Below are 17775 nucleotides of genomic sequence, written 5' to 3'. Positions count from 1 at the left end.
AATTACTTACTTTATAGGTGGATTAATGAGGATGAGATAATAATAAAAAAATAAGGATGGACACGTTCAAGCCTTCGAGATACGTCAACAAGGATGCACTAATTGTTTAACGATAGTACTAATAAACGACGAAAATCTAGTAAGACATAATGATTTGAGATTAGATGGGATATTATTAGTTTCGACGTAGTTTGAAAGATTTGGCGTCCTTTAAGATTTTTAATTATTATTATAATTGTTATTTATTATTTAATATTATCATTACTATTATTATTAATATTATTATTATTATTATTACTATTATCATGTTTATTATTATTATTATTATTATTATTATTATTATTATTATAAATTTTAGTGGAATATCGATAGATGACAAATATTATATATAATGATGTATATTAACGAAGAGGTTAAACGAAATATATATAGTGAACCTATATATAAAAATATATAATTTGTTTAGAAGGAAACATATTTTGTTATATATATTGTGAACTCATATATAATTTATATATACATATATTATATATATGCGTATATGTTAATCAATAAATCAATAAATGAAGGTTCACGATAAGAAACATGTGACTTTGGGGTTCGGTTTCGTTAGAATAATGTTTATTAATTGTTATTATAGTTATTAAAGAAATTAAATGATGGATTACAAAAAAAAATAAACAGAACTGGGTCCAGGGAGGGTCGAACCCGCGCCCTGGGCCGGTTCAGGGTCTTAACATAAAACGCACCAGCCAACAGGCTGGAGCTTCACTTTGTGTTTCATACCAGCTCTTAAAATATTTAACCAGATACAACCCAGTACCCAGATTCCACTACAAACCCTAGAATTTGATTTGCTTAATCCGCTCATTGATTGGTTAAATTGAGTTAGGGTTAACATTTACTGATTAAAGATGAATCAAGAGCATAATTTAATTATCCGTAATGATCACGAAAAGAGGGGTCACGGAGGATTATTCTTCACGGCTCAAACTCGAATTCGTTAAGGGTCTGGACGGCCTTGTTAACTATAATTAGGTTAGGGGTTATTGTCGTGATGATGAGAGGGTTGTGTGGTAGGATTTAATTGATTTTTAATTGAGTATTTATAGTGATTTAAGAACATTTAGGCTGCGGCTCAAATTATGGTTAATTAGCTGTCGATTTTGATTTGTTTTTCCAATTTAGGGTGTCGGTAGGATCGATTTTAGTTAATAATCGATTTGGTGAAATCAATTTCTTGATTATATTCGAGAATTAAGGTTCAAGAAAAGTGGGGTGGGGGGTATCGGAGACGTGAAGAAGGAAGGAAGAAAAGGAATATTTTATTATTATAATAGTTTGAATAACCTTTACGGATTGACCCTTCATCTTTGTTCATGGTGCAACAATGGTAAATTGTAAGTTCAAAGAGGGTTTATTGCACATTCTTGATAGTTTAATAAATATAAAAGGAATAATTAACTAAAAGAAACATTTTATTGATAACTAACCCGAACACGAACCGGGTTGGGTAAACGATTATATAAACAAGAAACGGAAACCCGAAATGTTACAGTATTCCCTACTTTTGGAAATTTCGTCCCGAAATTAGAGATTAAGCCATAACGAAGAGATGCGGGTACTTGGCTTCCATTTGGTCTTTCTGTTCCCAAGTGAACTCAGGACCACGCTTGGATTCCCAACGAACTTTGACAAGCGGAATGCGGCTACTCTTTGTTTCTTTCTCCATATGATCCATGATTTCAACGGGTTTCTCGATCGCGCGCATAGATTCATTAACTTGTACTTCGTCGAGGGGTATGTGGAGGTTCCCCTCGGCTAAGCACTTCTTGAGATTGGAAACATGAAAAGTCGGATGAACATTGGAGAGCTCTTCGGGAAGATTGAGATGATATGCAACTCTACCAACACTTTCAACAATTTCAAATGGCCCAACAAAACGAGGAGATAACTTGTTTCTTTTACCAAAATGAAGTACTCCCTTCCAAGGAGATACTTTGAGGAGAACTCGATCACCAACATTAAACTCAAGGGGCTTACGGTGCTTATCAGCGTAGCTCTGTTGAAGGCTACAAGTGGCAAGAAGATTTTGACGAATAAGAGCAGTCCGGTCGGAAGTTTCTTGAACAAGCTCGGGACCGGTGATTTGCGATTCACCAATCTTGTTCCAACAAATCGGGGGGACGACATTTTCGACCATAGAGAGCTTCAAAGGGAGCCATGCCAATACCAGTGTGAAAACTATTATTGTAGGAAAACTCTACAAGTGGTAAGTGAGTATCCCAATTTCCACCAAAGTCTAGCACACTAGAGCGAAGCATATCTTCGAGCGTTTGAATCGTTCGCTCGGATTGACCATCGGTTTGCGGGTGATAAGCGATGCTTAGATCAATACGGGTACCCAATGCAGTTTGCAATGAATTCCAAAAATGAGAGGTAAACCGACCATCATGATCGGAGATAATGGTCAACAGTGTTCCATGGCGAAAAATGATATTCTTGACATAGAGTTGTGCTAGTTGACTCAAGGAGAACTTTTCTCGAATGGGTATGAAATGAGCCGACTTGGTCAACCAATTAATAATTACCCAAATACTATCGTTGCGGCTTTGAGTAGTGGGGAGTTTGGTGACAAAATCCATAGCTATGTCCTCCCATTTCCAAATGGGGATCGGCGGTTGCTCGAGCAAGCCAAACGGCTTTTGATGCTCGGCTTTGACCTTAGAACAAGTGAGGCATTTAGATACATATAACGCAATATCTTTCTTCATTCCCGGCCACCAAAACATGGGACGAAGATCGGCATACATCTTATCCGCACCGGGATGAATCGAGTATCGTGACTTATGAGCTTCATCAAGGATGAACGTACGAATACCGTCACGATCGGGAACCCATAAACGGTTCAAATAATAAATTAAACCGTTACGTTTGGTTTCAAGTTGGAGTTCGGCGCCACACGACATCTCGTCGTATAAACTTCCTTTGGTGACGGTGACGTGTTAGGCGTCGAAGATATGGTATGGAAGGTCGGATTGCATGGTGACACAATTGAGCAAGACGGATTTAATGTGACTCTTACGACTAAGAGCATCGGCCACGACATTTGCTTTCCCGGGGCGGTAGCGAATCTCGCAATTTTAATCGCTTAACAATTCGGCCCATCATCTTTGTCTCATTTTGAGATCCTTTTGGTCGAATATGTGTTGCAAAATCTTACGATCGGTGAAAACTACACATTTCGTACCATAAAGGTAGTGTCTCCAAATTTTCAAGGCAAGCACGACCGCACCAAGTTCGAGATCGTGCGTTGTGTAATTTTTCTTGTGAACCTTGAGTTGACGCGAAGCGTAAGCAATGACCTTGTCTCGTTGCATAAGAACAAAACCGAGACCTTGGATGGAAGCTTCGCAAAACACAACAAAATCATCGTTGCCTTCGGGAAGAACAAGGATAGGTGCATTGCAAAGCATGTCCTTTAGGGTTTGAAACGATTTTTCATGTTCCGGAACCCATTCATAAACCTTCCCTTTATGGGTTAGTGCTGTAATGGGTGATGCAATCTTTGAAAAGTTGCGGATGAAACGACGGTAATATCCTGCTAAACCAAGAAATGAGCGAACCTCCATTGGAAAGGATAGGGTTTTCCAATTTTTAACAGCCTTGATTTTAGCGGGGTCAACGTGAATACCCTTGTCGTTGACGATGTGGCCCAAGAATTGAACTTGCTTTAGCCAAAATTCGCATTTTGAGAATTTAGAATAAAGTTGTTCTTCTCGCAACAAGTCGAGAATAGCGCGCAAATGATCTTTGTGCTCGTCTTCGGATTTAGAATATATCAAGATGTTGTCGATGAAACCAATCACGAACTTATCGAGGTAGGGTTTACAAACGCGATTCATAAGGTCCATGAAAACGGCTGGAGCATTCAAAGTGCCCATAATGAGTACGGAAGGCGGTCTTGGGTATGTCATCCTCATGGACACGAAGTTGGTGATAACCTGAATGGAGATCAATCTTGGAGAAACAAGCGGATCCTTGGAGTTGATCAAAGAGATCATCGATGCGCGAAAGGGGATAGCGGTTCTTGATAGTAAGCTTATTGAGCTCACGGTAATCGATACACATACTAAGAGTACCATCCTTCTTCTTGACAAACAAAACGGGTGTGCCCCATAGAGACAAACTCGGGCAAATGAAACCCTTGTCCGTGAGTTCTTGGATTTGATTGGAGAGTTCTTGCATCTCGGAGGGTGCAAGACGGTACGGTGCTTTGGCTACGGGGTTTGCTCCAGGTACAAGATAAATACGGAACTCCACTTGACGTATGGGAGGGAGTCCAGAAACGTCTTCGGGAAATACTTCGGGGAAATTGCGAACAATCGGGATGTCTGAAAGTTGCTTTTCTTCGTGGGCCTTTGTAGTGACATGGGCTAAGAAAGTGACATACTTCATGCGCAAATAACGTTGGGCTTCAAGGCACGACATGAGGTTTAGCTTCGAGAATGGTCTTTCTCCGGTGACGTTTAGAATCACGCAACCTTCGATAGGGATACGAATAATCTTCTCGAAACATAGAATTTTGGCACGGTGAAGAGAGAGCCAATCCATACCAATGATGACGTCGAAGCTACCCATTTGCATCAGAATAAGATCAATCGAGAACTTTTGCCCATTAAGGGTGAGCGTGCAATTACGGACAACAGAGTCAATAACGATAGAACTACCGTTAGCTATCTCTACTGTGAATGGCTTAGACAATTTACTACAGGGCACATCAAGTAAGTACTCAAAATCAAAGGAATTGAAACTACTATCGGATACCGAATAAAATAATACCGATGCATGATGCTTGTTAACTAGAAACGTACCGTGCACCACATCGTTTGAGTTTCAGGCTTGGTGAGCATTGATGGTGAAGGCTCGCCCTTGAGTTCCTTGAGGTGCTTGGGTTTGGGAAGTTGAAGCTTGAGGGGTTGGATCTTGGTAGGCTTGCATGATCATGGGTTAATCTTGAGGATTTGGGGGAGGCATGAGTTGGGGTAATTAGGTTGGTAAGTTTGAACTTGGTAGGCTTGGGAGGTGTAGTAGGGTTGTGGAGCAACAAAGGCTTGATGGGCTTGAGCGAGTCGAGGACCCGCGTTGCGGAGGTGTCTTGGATCATCGCAATTATAGCAAGTGGAGCACGAGGGATGGCTCGGTGGGGTTGGTTTGACGGTGCGAACCGCGGTGGAGTGGCTTGCACTTGGGGTGCTTCTCGGCAGTATTGGGTGAGGTGGCCGAGTCGTTGGCAATCGGCGCACACTCGGCAATTGGATTGGGCCGGATGGTGAGGTTGACAAGTGTTGCAATACGGGTGTGGGCCGGTGTATGGTTTCTTGGTTGGAGGGGCTTGTGGGGCTATAACAAAATTTTGTGAATTGGGCTTTCGTTTGTTATTGCGGTAATGAGAGGAGTTGTGGTTGTGGTTGTGTTTGGAGGATTCGGGCTTTGAGGATGTTGGCTTGGACTCTTTTGCGGGCTCGGATGCGGGCTCATCATTGGGCTTTTTGGAACTTTACCGCGTCAAGGTCCCGGCCTTAACGTGGTTTTCAGTGAGGGTACCGGCTAGGGTGATGGCATCATGAAGTTCCTTCGGGTCACGACTAAGGACGGAATCTTGGATTTGCATCGGCAAACTCGAGATGTACTTATCAATGGCACGCTCCAAAGGAGTAACCATATGCGGGATAAGGACGCTCAATTCTTGGAATCGGTTGTTGTAAACGGTATTATCACCCCCCTCCCTCTTGCTTCAAATCCCAGAATTCTTCTTCCAACTTTCGGAGTTCATATTTCGGGCAGAATTGGTCTAACATGAGCTTCTTGAGGTCATCCCATGGCATGGCCATGGCAACCTCAGCCCCAATGTCTTTCTTTTTGCTAGTCCACCAAGTAAGGGCATTCGATTTGAAAACACTTGATGCATACATGGTCTTCTTGTCATCCGGACATGCACAGTGGAGGAACACGCTCTCCATGTGCTCAAACCATTGAAGAAGGGTTGTAGCACCCTCGGTCCCAAAGTAGTCGGTCGGGTTAGCATTGGTGAATTGCTTGATAGTGAAAACATTAGAGTTTGCGGGAACATTAGCGGCATTCACGGCTTGGAGTTGAGAGATGACCATCGGGAGGACTTCCACGATTCCCTTCGTAATGCGAGATGACACGCGACGACTAGAGTTGCTAGCGCGGCGGGTATGGTTGATGAGACGGGAAGACATACTACAAGGATTAAATGTGTAAAATTTATGAGGCTTGGTAAATGTTGTAAATGTATGAGTTTGTATTAGTTGATACTTGTGAATTCTATTTAACAATTTGAGGTTGAGTTTGTGGTTGAGGTTGAGAATGAAGTCATTTATGAGACGTGATTTTATAAGTGTTGACGTAATGAGCAATAATAAATAAAATAAATACATAAGTAAATAAATAAATAGTTATAACATAACTTAAAATTGAAACATGGGGTTTCATTTGTTGGTTAGGATTTCATGAACCACAATGGTTCCTTCCAACGAAATGAAAATATCGAAAACCAAATAAAATTTATTAAAATTTAGTTGTGAAGGGTGTTGAGATAGATGGTTAGAGTACTTCGGGAACCACCCCGTATCTGTGTACTTCACCCAACTATTCAACTAAAACACAATACGGAAAACCGAGTTTAGCCATGTATCACCGTGAATTCGGTTATAAATTAAGGATGTGATCGTCACACGACCACGATACAATAAGGGTAGTAGATTCGTGAACGTTTGGTGTGATACGCTTTGGCCTAACAAGTTTCACACTCACACCTCACCCTCCAGGAAGGCAACCAGGTCTCACGGTTCATCGAGATATATGCGCATTGCACTTCCTTAGGCTCGCAAGCCTTGGTGTCAAGGGATCAGTGTATAGGTGTGCCCCCCCCCTTACAGTTACTATGTATCTGTTACACGAATCATCCTCAAGGAGAGGGGAGGTAAAAGGTTGGAATTCTTAAGGAATTTCCCGATTTAAAAATCGTCCTAAAATTTTGAAAAATGATTTTGAGGCATAGCCTCGGAATAAGTGTGTGCTTTCGTGAACAATTGTATATGATAAACAATTTAAATAAATTAAGCTATGTACAAAAATTTAAACAAATAGGGTGCACGTATAGGAACACGTATAAGGACCCTAAACATGCTACTAGGTCGTTACGTCTAACCACCTATCTTATAGCCTTCGGCTCTGATACCAATCTGTCACACCCCAACCTACGGCGGAATATGCCGGGGCGCGACATAATTGTATCATAGCTCAAAAGAGACTAAAATAAATACACGTGTCAATATCGAAATTATTAAATTTATATTATTCAAACACGTAAAGCACACTCATTGTTTCAAAAGAAATTACAACTAAAAATAATATAAATAAAGTTCATCACTATTCATGCATCCTAAAGTCCAACTACTCTTTGATCCCTTGATTCTTCATCCAATATAGCTACCTGCGCCATGCGGGAAAATACATAGTTTGTCAACATAAAGTTGAGCAAGTAGTCACGGTTTTTGAATACATATAATATAAAAATGACAATTCCTTGCCATAATATGAAATACTACAACTGGCATAACAATAATATAATAATAATATAAAAGTTGTCTTTTCACTCGAATCCCATGGATAACGAGCTACTCCGACGGCGTATGATCATACTAATGAGGATGAGGATGAGGATGAGATACCAACCACCAAAACATAAAAATAAACACATAGTCACATTTGCGCATATAACTAATTGAGCAATATCATATAACGCAAATAGTGGAATTGTAGTAAAAAATTGGTTAACGCATAACGCCCCCAAAATATAAAGCGGTAAAAAGAGGGATGTGAATTACTTACTTTATAGGTGGATTAATGAGGATGAGATAATAATAAAAAAATGAGGATGGACACGTTCAAGCCTTCGAGATACGTCAACAAAGATGTCCTAATTGTTTAACGATAGTATTAATAAACGACGAAAATCTAGTAAGACATAATGATTTGAGATTCGATGGGATATTATTAGTTTCGACGTCATTATTGTGATTTAACCGGTTTGAAAGATTTGGCGTCCTTTAAGATTTTAAATTATTATTTATTATTTAATATTATCATTACTATTAATATTAATAATAATAATAATATTATTATTATTATTATTATCATGTTTATTATTATTATTATTATTTATTATTATTATTATTATTATTATTATTATTATAAATTTTAGTGGAATATTCATAGATGACAAATATTATATATAATCGTGTATATTAACGAAGAGGTTAAACGAAATATATATAGTGAACCTATATATAAAAATATATAATTGGTTTAGAAGGAAACATATTTTGTTATATATATTGTGAACTCATATATAATTTATATATACATATATTATATATATGCGTATATGTTAATCAATAAATCAATAAATGAAGATTCACGATAAGAAACATGTGACTTTGGGGTTCGATTTTGTTAGAATAATGTTTATTTATTGTTATTATAATTATTAAAGAAATTAAACAATGGATTACAAAAAAAAATATTTAAACAGAAGCGGGTCCAGGGAGGGTCGAACCCGCGCCCTGGGCTGGTTCAGGGTCTTAACATAAAACGCACCATCCAACAGGCTGGTGCTTCACTGTAAGGCCCCGTTCCAGGTAACCCTACTTGGGTGTTGGATTTACTCATAAACATAGTTCTAAAATCAGAGTTAATTAAAACTTTCACGGAATAATTTAAAACTTCAAACATCACATTACAAAACATTCGTTCTTGTCTTAAGCATACAAATTGTCTTTTCATAAACATTAATATAAGACGGTCATAACACTTTTTCGTAGATTTCAGTCTCTTTAGCTCATGCCATGTGTCCCTCCTCAAGCCAGCTGTCTCAACCTATTTGCCTGCGTGCATACTAAAAGTCAGCTACGCTGAGTGAGTTCTAGATAATAAAATAGCATACATTACCTTCATATCCTTACCCATACATTTCCGAAGATACGTATTCGTATCTTCCTTACTATTACTTCTTTCATACATTCTTTATGTACATGCATACATACTTACATACTTCCTTTCATAAAACCCTATGGTATACCATAAGCCCTTCTATCTTAAACATTACAGATATTGTAAGAGTCTGGTCCCTAACATTACATATATTATAAGGGTTTGGTCCCTAACATCACAGATAGTATAAGGGTCTGGTCCCTAACATCACAGATATTATAAGGGTCTGGTCCCTAACATCACAGATATTATAAGGGTCTGGTCCCTAACATCACAGATATTATAAGGGTCTAGTGCCAAACATCACAGATATTATAAAGGTCTGGTCCCTGCTGTCTCGAATAACCCTACCACCATACCTGTGTTATGTATGTAATATTCATACATGATCATTCATATAATAATAGCATTCAATACATAGTCATACACGTATCATACAATTACCATTCAAGTATATGTAGTAACTATCACATGGGAGCATGCACACAGCCCCGAAACCATAACAGATAAAGGGAGGGGCGCAAGAACTCACCTGGAATCGGTTTCTCTCCGAGTTAGTAGTATTGCCCTTCCTTAGCTGTGCACGGCTAACTGTGTAACATATTACGAGTGTCAATTATCTGTTACTACTACTTTATACATCTACGTTCATGAAACCCTCAACTAAAGAGGGTCCGGGGGCAGCGCCCCTGCTAGTGGGGTCTAGGGGCGGCATCCCTAGCAGGGTCCAAGCTGCAGAGCCCCTGGCTGGGGTTGAGCTGTCAGGTCAGCTCGGAAAAAATTTATTTTCATTAATAGCCCTTTATCAAAAACGCATCAGAAAATTGAATCGCATGGAAATTCACATGGAATTTCGCATGGAAATTTCGCACGAAATTTCGCTTCGCGTGGCCATTTCGCTTCGCATGGCATGCAATGCGAAATTCTTGGATTTCTCATGGCATGTGATGCGAAGCCCTTTTTCATGCAATTTAGGCCCGATTACCTTATTTTGTTACTTTAAAACCATTTTTACTCCTAGACTCTTCCTTGGAACCCGATTTTACCCTTTTTATAGGTTTTGGGTTGTACCAACTCTATATACCCTGTGTTTTATAAGGTCCAAACAACACCTTTTTGTCCTAAAATGAAACCGTTAACATTCGACCCCTTAAGTTTACATTTTTCTAGCCTCTTACGACCCGACCTATCGTTCTACCAGTTTGCATGTCGAACTTAACCACAACACGTAACCCTCTTTGCCGAACTAACCTTTTGTTCTAGGGTTCGGGTTCAGGTCTGGACCAACTCGTAGATCTGGACGTGTTCTTGTTGTTTAAACGGTGTTTACACACGAGATTCTTCCTTCTTCTTAGCTCGGATTTGGATTCGGGTGTAAAAGAGATTATGTGTGTGTTTCTTGTGTGTGGGTGTGTTTGTATGTTTAGAAAGAAAAGAGAAAGAGTGGGGAAGTGGTTGATATTTATAGGGGGCTATGGGCACCACCACCCACTCTCAATTCCAAATCCAATATTATCCAAACACTATCACACAATTAAATAAACGACACACGGTTAATAACAAATCCTCTTGTTATTTAATATTCTCAAAATACGGATGTTACATTCACTTTGTGTTTCATACCAGCTCTTAAAATATTTAACCAGATACAACCCAGTACCCAGATTCCACTACAAACCCTAGAATTTGATTTGCTTAATCCGCTCATTGATTGGTTAAATTGAGTTAGGGTTAACATTTACTGATTAAAGACGAATCAAGAGCATAATTTAATTACCCATAATGATCACGAAAAGAGGGGTCACGGAGGATTATTCTTCACGGCTCAAACTCGAATTTGTTAAGGGTCTGGACGGCCTTGTTAATTGTAATTAGGTTAGGGGTTATTGTCGTGATGACGAGAGGGTTGTGTGGTAGGATTTAATTGATTTTTAATCAGTATTTATAGTGAGTAAAGAACATTTAGGCCGCGGCTCGAATTATGGTTAATTAGCTGTCGATTTTGATTTGTTTTCCCAATTTAGAGTGTCGGTAGGATCGATTTTAGTTAATAAACGATTTGGTGAAATCAATTTCTTGATTATATCCGAGAATTAAGTTCAAGAAAAGTGGGAGGGGGGGCATCGGTGACGTAAAGAAGGAAGGAAGAAAAGGAATATTTTATTATTATAATAGTTTGAATAACCTTTGCGGATTGGCCCTTCATCTCTGTTCATGGTGCAACAATGGTAAATTGTAAGTTCAAAGGGGGTTTATTGCACATTCTTGATAGTTTAATAAATACAAACCGGGTCAGGTAAACGATTACATAAACAAGAAACGGAAACCCAAAATGTTACACTAGACACATAAACAACCAACTTAGGCTTTTGAAATTTGTGATTTGGATGTATTATAACCGAGATCTAATTGGCGCTTTGGAACATGCATGTTTGGAATAAAGAATTTTGAGGGTGATATGGAGTTCTATATATAGGGGTGTTTAGAGAAGAGATTAGGATGGATTAGAGATAGAATTTAACTAGGATTTGAATTCAAAATTTGGATAAGGCAAATCTTGGAGATCAATAAAATATTTTAGAAGGTTCTTCTTAATTTGAATTGTGGATATAAATTAATAATGACAAATATTAAATCTAGGCATTCCCGGTTCAACTTGTCACATTAACGATGTATGATAAAATAAACATAGAATCATGTAATTGTGCATATGATAATAATGTTATTAACAAGTAATCTTACTACTTTAGTAAAAGGCTATTTCATTGTGCCACTTGTCAAGCTCTCATCACTAAAAGTCATGCTAGTACATAAATTGTTGAGTTTCAACCAGTTTTTTTTAATTTATAAATTCAGTTATTATTATAACTTGAAAATTCGAAAGGTCATGTTGATACATGAATACTCAAGTTTCAATTCGATTTTCACTACTTACATTAAATTTACATTAAATTTATATATTATTTCAAAAGTTGATATATTTTTCATATGTCAAAGATTATTAGATTATTATTGAAACACGAAAACTCATGAGCATTTCAATTTCGATTTCATGTTTTGCTTCATGCGATATTATTCCTTTATTTATTTTACGATTTATGAGGATTGATTCTGATTTTAGGAATCTTTCATGTAAAGTTTCTTATGATAGATAATACAAATTTTATATTTATGTTCTTTTTCACGTGAATTCTTAACGCTTCCTAGCATGTCTTCTCGTTTTCCTCAACGTTGCCCTCGAAACTCAAACCACAAAACGACAACCCAAATCATCAAGCATTTTGCCATCGCAATCCCGACCATGACAAACCAAGATTCATTACTAACCACAACAATACATTTAAACCTCAAAGCCATACCTAAGTAAATCCAAACCCAACCTGACACTTGGATACTCAAACCTAACCCAACCGAGGTATTTACACGAGAACCCACTCTTTGTATAACATGGACGATTCTCCCACTCCGCTACCGCGATGTTAAAATGTCCCAAATAGTGTTAAGTTCGGCCAACTCATTAACTTTTGCCTCATAACTATACATACTCAACACTACACATTTATTCCCACGACCTGCTACCCAACCATTCATCCCACCCTTCTGTCTTACCTTATGCTCGTACCGGAAGCCTGTTACTATTTTAGAAACTCGAGCACACCCGTAAAACCCTGAAAAACCTAACTCGTTTCCGCTATGCAATAACTTACCATGTTCCTTGTCGTCTTAAAAGTTTATTTTTTTCTGCATCAATGCTTTACCTTTTCAAAGTCATCCACTGTGCTAAATTTAAAATAATAATAATAATAAATAAATAACTATGCCATGCATATCTTCCACTTTTATTTCACTTATAAACACCTTTTACGTAAAAAAAATTCAAATCTCGATTATAAATAGTTAATTAACAAATATATATAAATCCGTATATATATTCACAAGAATATTTCGTTACACGAAGTATAATCAAGATATTTTTTTAAAAGAAATCTCATTTTAACCAAATGGGTTATCCCAAATATTATTTTTATTATTATCCGTACAATCATTACTACTCTACTACTACTACTACTACTATTATTATCATTACTGTTACTATTATTATTATTATTAATATTCCAAAAAGATCTTTAAAATAAGATTATTTTATGATAGATAAAATTTATTATAAATTACTCTTATCACCTTTCACTCAATAATCAGTTTCTTCATACTTGTTAAGTCAGTGAGTCCCCTTAATATAATATACTCACTATAACGGTTATAATATTTGAGGATCCTCCATAATGTTTTCATAAGACACAACCCGACTGAAAATCTTTTAAACTAAAGGGTTTCATAAAGTTTCGCAAACTTTAGTACTTACTAAATGTTCTGGCAAATCATTATTTTTCCTTGAGTTACTAAAGCATCACGTTATTACAATCGATTTTCATAAACTTGAACGAATCTCAAACGATCATTTCTTTTCCTTTCTTTGCCAACGCCAACAAGTTCGGACTAAGAAATCATACTACCGCCCCCATAATAATTTTCATATCGCAACCCATCTTCGAGAAGATAAGCATTGCAAGCTACCTTTTTGTTTTCCCTTCCTTTCTTCTTCATATAGACATATTCTTATGTATATTATTCCGTTTATACATTATCGAAATAACTTTCATGTATCGATTTCTTTCGAAGATCGTTTACGAATTTAACACGGAGTTTGGTTATTCGTTAATTAGATATTTTCATAGATCCTTCATAGTTGCATCGGCTTACTTTTTTTATTTCAGTCTCATGGTCTATAACCGATTTACCCTAACCATAATCGTTTAAGTTGAAATTGGGACCATGCACATGATGAGTTTATAAGTGTTTGTTATACGAATTGTTTTTATTATTTGTTCGGTTTCTATCACACAACGTTTCATTGAATTACCTTATGATCCTTGTTTCATCAAATAAGACTAATGGCTTACTTGAGTTCGAAATTTCAATTAATTATTTTGTTCGCGATTTCAATGTTTCATCAAATTGGGACTAACGTCTTACTTTGATCTTGAAATTTCTATTACTTATTATGTTCGGGATCTCGATGTTTTACCAATTTGAGACCAATGTTTTACTTTGATCTCGAAATTTCAATTATTTTGTTAGTAATCTCAATGTTGCCTTACCCACAATGATATTTTGTTTGAAACTTTCATTTGTTTTACGTATCCAATAACTTAATCTACGTTATATTAAAGTTTCGTTTACTATTCTCGAACCCAATGTCTTACCAACTTATACATTTATATTTTGTTAGCCTGACGCTATTATGTTATTCTTGACTTCATTGTTTTGTTAAAATTTCGCGATAAAGTCTTTCATGAGTTATTCTAGTTATTTTGTGCTATTCAAGAGTTCCACCAATTTTGTTGAATGATTAATAACATCGTTTATTTCATTTAAGCTTCAATAATTTCATTTATTTCGACGTAAGGTTTCGCATGTCCTTGACCTCAAGGACTTGGTTATGTATTCTCATTTTTTTCAATCCTTATAGTTTATTTAAAAGATTTCATATAAGAAATTATTTCATCTTAAAATCCACACAATAGGACGGATTATGTGGACCATCCGACGATAAAGGTAATTATGGGTCGACACGTAATTATCCAAGTTCTCGCATGGAAGACATAATAAGTACGTTGGGTGCAGTAACTCGAAACCTGGAATGATTTTGAAAGACGGGACAAATGCAGCATGATAAGGGCATGGTGAATACGCCGCTGGTACATCCTATATATAAGTGTCCTTGCCATATTCCCATTTGTGGCGTCCTTTCGGGTCATTCAAGGATCGACGTTATTGTTTTTATTTAAATATGTATATAAAAATCGTTAAAACTTTTAAACAACTCCTCATACTAGTTGTTTTCTTATAAAATTTTATTTTTATTTTAATTTCGGGACCAAATTCTCAAAAGTTGTGAATCCTGTAACATTCGTTACTTTTCAAACCCGAAAGCCCGACCCGTTTCGAATTTCTGAATTTTTTGTTTTCAAGTATTTATATATAGATGTATATTTTATAGATTCGTTTGACGTTCATCTTCCGACTCGGTTTATCGTTCAATGTATTTTTGTTTATCATTTACTATTAATATAATATTCCCGATGTTTGATGTTCAATGTCCGTTCGATTTGTATTTCATTGATTCGTTTATAAATCTTGAGTTTTATCGTTTAACCAAGTCACAATCTAATCGGGAATAATTCAAAAACTATCAAAGTATTTAAACTTTTATTACATTTCATAACAACTTTCAAAGTTCAAGGATTAAAATGATATTATACTTTAAGTTTTATGTTAAAGATATCTTGAAAGTTCAGGGGGTAATCATGCAAATTTAGTTAAATTATAATATTAAAATAATCAACCCAGCCCCACCCTCCCCCAACCCTCGTTTTTCCGGCGACGGCCGCCGTCCGGCGAGCCCGCATCTCCAGCAGCCTCCAAACCCCCCTAAATATCGTTCTTTGACCGATTTTTATGCATAACGAACTTTGTCAATAATAACTAATCGTAATCAACTTATTAATTGCATTATATAGATGCCAAAACGTAAAATCTAATCCCGTAATCACCGCCGGATTGCCGGCCAAATCAGTTATACCCAATTAACGCGTATACGCTCCTGTAACTAGTATAAATACGGACCTAGGACCAAGCCAAACTCGCTCACATCCTTCTTTCACTCTCAATCTCTCTTATTTGACTGTAATATGAACCTGAAGACCCGTCTCCGGCGAAGCTCCGGCCACCGTCGTTCACCGTCGATAAGTAACTATACCAGGTAATGATTATATGATTTGATTCGCTTTTCTTCAGTTAACAAAACCCCTAACTCTAATTGACCAAACTCAGAACGGATTTACATAATTAAATTGCTAGGGTTTATGTAGAAGATGATGAGCAGGTTATATGATTTATATAAAATTAATTCCATACTATTATCAAATGTGTTGGCTGGTTCATTGGTTAGTCTCTTTGGTAGTGGAAAGCAGGACCCAGGTTCGAAACCCACCCGGGTCAGATCATTTTAATGTTCATTTTTTTTCTTTCTATTTTTTTAAACCTTTATTTCATTCTTTTTATTAAATCAAATAAATTGTTAAAATTATTATAAATTTGTAAAATTCTTTTTAACTAAACAAAATTTATTATAAATTAAATTTTGTCATTTTCATCTAAAATCCGAACTTTTAATATTCGTTAAAGTTTCTTTAAATATGTTATTATTAATTATTAATTTCGTTTCGTTAATCTTTATAATACATCAACGTAGTCGTTTTTGAGATAAAACTTGTACCCTTAAAATCCGTATCCCATAAATATTAAAGTTCACTTATTAACAATAAATTATTAATTAAATAATATGTAAATAAGATATTTCGTTAAATCATTTAAAATTTGTTTATATAATGATTCGTTAACGTTAACCTGTCAATTTTAATTTGTTAATTTAAATTCGTTCGTTGAACTTTAATTCGTTAACTTTTAAACCATTAAACCTTGATTCGGTAATGTTAATTCATAATTCGTTAAACTTTATTTCGTTAACTTAAAAACTCGTTATCTTTCTAATTCATTAATTTTAATTAAATAACTTAGTTATAATTGTTCGATATAAATTCTCATTTAAACCTGTACAACGTAATATCGCAACTCCCACGTTAGTGTTAAAAGTATAATATTAAAATATTCCACGCATTAAGATAATAAAATATATAACGCGACATCTTTAAAGCTAAATAATTAAACCGCATAATCCTATTAATTAATCCTTAAATATTTGTATTTATTCTGTTTATAGTTCGAGAAGTTTGATCGTTTCGGATTCTTTAAAGTACTTTCGGTTGCTTCGGTTTCGTTATTGTGCTTACGCTTTATATTTCAAGTTATCTTCGATTTCGAGGTGAGTTTCTCACAACCCTTTTCAAAACGTTTTCATATTTTGGAGTGGCATATGTATCTGTATTAAAATTCAAGTGTTATTACTTTTATTACAAAACTACAATTCGTATATGGACTTGTGTGTTACTTATATTACTTGCACAAATATTACTTGCACGATTGAGAAGCCTCATTAAGTATGATCATACACCCCCCTTTGCACTCCGGTCCATTTGTATCGAGTGGAAAAGGGCCTCATTATCCAAGTACGTTGGTTGTTACCAATTGGAAAGGACCTTACTTGCGCGATTACCTAAGTACGTTGGTTGTTACCAACTGGAAAGGGACTTACTTGCTCGTTTATCACTTGTCCATGAATTTTATGGTTTTTATGTACGTACTTAAACTGTGGAAAGCTCACCAGCTATGTTCATAGTTGACTTTATTTTATACATATGTTACAGGTATAAAGATACGAGGATGAAAATTAGAAGACACATAGCATGCCTATAGGATATCCAAAGAACAACCTAGCATTTGTTTATTTATTTGTTACAACTTGTATTATTTGATAAACTTGTGTTACATGAAGATTTAAATGAAATAATGTTATTATGGTCACCTAATAGTGTCACGTGTGTTTGAGCAATCTGTATGTCACACTCGGGCGTTTCCGCTTTAGCCGGGGTGTTACATGTCAATCTCATAGCCATTCTCACATTTTTTTCAACCCATTTCAATATATAGTCCTTATTCTTTAAGTCATTTCAG

This window comes from Bidens hawaiensis, unplaced genomic scaffold, assembly GCF_021521415.1.
Source record: "Bidens hawaiensis isolate Kalapana, Puna unplaced genomic scaffold, B.hawaiensis_p1.1 tig00003760_1, whole genome shotgun sequence".
In the NCBI taxonomy this organism is placed as follows: Eukaryota; Viridiplantae; Streptophyta; class Magnoliopsida; order Asterales; family Asteraceae; genus Bidens; species Bidens hawaiensis.
Note: the sequence above shows the minus strand (reverse complement) of the source record.